This window comes from Schistocerca serialis, unplaced genomic scaffold, assembly GCF_023864345.2.
Source record: "Schistocerca serialis cubense isolate TAMUIC-IGC-003099 unplaced genomic scaffold, iqSchSeri2.2 HiC_scaffold_1298, whole genome shotgun sequence".
In the NCBI taxonomy this organism is placed as follows: Eukaryota; Metazoa; Arthropoda; class Insecta; order Orthoptera; family Acrididae; genus Schistocerca; species Schistocerca serialis.
In genome coordinates, this window is record NW_026047511.1 from 869,101 (window position 1) to 872,766 (window position 3,666).

A 3,666-nucleotide genomic window follows, 5' to 3' on the forward strand; every position below is an offset into this window, starting at 1 on the left:
TGAGGAGGACCCAGAAGACGAACCCACAGTTTTTGCCCCTGAAGACGTGGCAAAAGTAATTAGGTACCTCCCCTCCAAAAAGGCGCCAGGACATGACAATGTCACCAACCAGTTGGTCAAAAACCTCCCACCCACGGCGATCGAACACCTCGCGAACGTCTTCAACGAGATTACTCGTACCCGCGAGTTCCCAGCTTGCTGGAAACACGCGGAAGTGGTCGCAATACACAAACCAGGGAAAGACCCTCTGTTCCCGCAGCACTACAGGCCGATTAGCCTCTTGCCAACTCTCAGCAAGATCTACGAGCGCCTCCTGCTAAGACCCATACAAGAACACATCACCAGAGAGCAAATTCTGCCGGATTTCCAATTCGGATTCCGGCAGAACCACTCTGCCCCACAACAGATCATGAGAGTGGTTGAAGCAGCCACAGAGGGCTTCAACCACAGAGGCTACTGCGGGATAGTGCTACTTGACGTAGCCAAGGCCTTTGACTCAGTATGGCATAGAGGGCTACTCTACAAGTTGTACACCCAAGGGTTCCCCGGGAGTATAGTTAAACAGATTAAAAGCTATCTCTCGAACAGAACTTTCTCTGTCAAAGTAGAAACGTCCACCTCCACCAGAAGGCGTATTCGTGCTGGGGTGCCACAGGGATCGGTCCTGGGGCCCGTTTTGTACAGTCTGTACACTGCGGACACTCCAACGGCCCCCCTGGTGCACACTGCACAGTACGCTGACGATACAGCCTTCTACACAAGAAACGCGAACAAGGACCTGGTCATCCGTAGGCTACAAAGGGTTTTAGATGACACAGAAACTTGGGCCCGTCGCTGGCGAATCACCATCAATTCTGAAAAGACGCAGGCGATGCTGATCACCCGTAGGCTCGGAAGGCGCGAACCTCCTCAACGGCCCCCCCTCCACCTTCACCTAAACGGAACCCAACTCCCCTGGCGCAGAACCGCCAAGTACCTTGGCGTAACCTTGGACTCTCGTCTTACGTGGAAACCCCACATAGACGAGGTCCATAGGAAGGTCTGCGCCAGAATGTCCATCCTGTACCCAATCCTCAACTCATCCAGCTCCCTTTCCTGCTCAGTAGGAGTGAACGTGTACCAGGCCCTGATCCGGCCAGTCATGGAATACGCGTGTCCTGTCTGGGGATACGCGGCGAAGCAGCACCTGGACAAACTCCAGAGGCTGCAGAACCGCGCCCTCAGGAGGGCACTGCGTTTACCCCTTGGATTCCCTATCGACGATTTGCATGCCGCTGCGGAAATCCCACTACTGAGAGAGCGTTTTCAAGACCTGGCAAGGGCCTTCTATGAAGGTACTTCCAGGTCGGGGAATGCTCTCATCCACTCCCTAGGTCGGTATGACATGTCCCGCGATAAACACAATCGCCCCATGACGATCTTCGACGACTAAGTCGAAGAGAAAAATCCCAATACCCATTCCCAAATCCTACTCCTACCCAAAATGCTACAATTATCTCGCCAAACCTCAGGCAAGTACCAGACCCACACAGAACAAACATCACAAATCACAGACATCAAAAAAGTACAGAAATAATCACACACACAAGTACACAGGGGAGTAAAAGCCGAAAGGCTACAAACTCCCCCTCACACTTCCCCAAAGAGGGGAAAGTATTAGATGTAAGCAGCAGGCGAGAATACAACAAATCCTGCCTGACTTTCAGTTCGGTTTCAGGCAGGAACACTCCGCGCCCCAGCAACTAATGAGGGTCGTTGAAGCAGCTACTGAAAGCTTCAATCGCAAAAGTTACTGCGGGGTAGTGCTACTTGACGTAGCCGCTGCCTTTGACTCTGTCTGGCACACCGGGCTTCTCTACAAGCTATTCTCCCAAGGCTTCCCAGGTCCGATAGTGAAGCTACTCGCGAGCTATCTCTCCCAAAGGACTTTCTCCGTCAGGATCGAGTCGTCGCTTTCAACAAAACGGCGCATCAGGGCAGGCGTGCCCCAGGGGTCGGTACTGGGCCCGGTACTGTACAACCTGTACACTGCCGACCTCCCGACCGTACCGCTGGTGCACACTGCCCAGTACGCCGACGACACAGCGTTCTTCACGCGTAACCCGAACAGAGACAGGGTTACGCGAAGATTGCAAACAGCGCTGGACGAGACCGGCCGCTGGGCTAAAAAGTGGCGCATCACTCTCAATGAAACAAAAACCCAAGCCATTATGATCACCCGGAAACTGGGCAAGCGGGCTCCCGCCCGTCAGCCGCTACTGCTTAAGCTGAACGGCCAAGAACTCCCATGGCGACGAACCGCCAGGTACCTTGGAGTCACCCTCGACACCAGGCTCACCTGGAGGGCTCACATCGAGGACTTGCGCCGCAAAGCTAGTGGTAGGATGCAAATGTTGTATCCTATCCTAAACACCCAAAGCACCCTAGCGGCTGACATAGGAGTCAGAACCTACTGCTCACTGATACGTCCACTAATGGAGTACGCTTGCCCTGTCTGGGGATACGCGGCGCACTGGCACCTCCGCAAACTTCAGTCAGTACAAAACCGCGCGCTCAAAAGGGCGCTACACCTTCCCTTCCGCTTCCCCACTGCTGACCTACATGAAGCGGCTGGAATACAAACGCTCCACGAGCGCTTCATAGAACTGGCCGAAAGTTTTTACGAAAACACGGCCAGATCTGACAACAGACTAATAAAATACTTGGGACAGTACGACACAACACTGGACAGACACAGACGACCAAAAAGCATGCTAACTAACACAGCCTAAAAGGCAGCACAGCAACACCAAAAACACTGCACCATAACATGACATACATGACAGCAAAGACAAACCACACACAAAGCATAGAGGAGGAAATGTCCCAGAGGACAACACCCTCCACCACACATGCTCTCCTCGAAAGAGAGGATAGCACAAATGCAGTAGTCGTTTCGGCTGCGCCGGCACGCACTCCGCTGCTCGACTCGCTGCCGCTCGCACCGGTCGTTTTCGTTTCCGTTTCGTGTGCACCGTCGCTAGCCCATCGCCATGTCCGGACGCGGAAAGGGAGGCAAAGTCAAGGGCAAGTCAAAGTCCCGCTCAAGCAGGGCTGGGCTCCAGTTCCCGGTCGGCAGAATCCACCGCCTCCTGCGCAAGGGAAACTACGCAGAGCGCGTCGGCGCCGGGGCGCCCGTCTACCTCGCCGCCGTCATGGAGTACCTCGCGGCTGAGGTGCTCGAGCTGGCCGGAAACGCGGCCCGCGACAACAAGAAGACGCGCATCATCCCGCGCCACCTGCAGCTTGCCATCCGCAACGACGAGGAGCTCAACAAGCTCCTGTCGGGCGTCACCATCGCACAGGGTGGTGTCCTGCCCAACATCCAGGCCGTCCTGCTGCCAAAGAAGACCGAGAAGAAGGCCTAAAGGAGGCCAGGCAATCGCAGCGCCGCGTGCTCCCCTGCACGCAACGCGCTTTGCCGGCTCGGCTCGGCCCACAACAATCGGCCCTTTTCAGGGCCACCACACAAACCTACGTCCAAAGCAAAATTTCAGTCGTCCTCGCCGCACCTTGTTTTGTTTTAACTTTGCACTTTCACAGCACAGCCGCCGCCGGCGCACGTCCGCCATCTTGTCGTCCACACAGCCCGTGTGGCCCAACACACACACACACACACACACACAC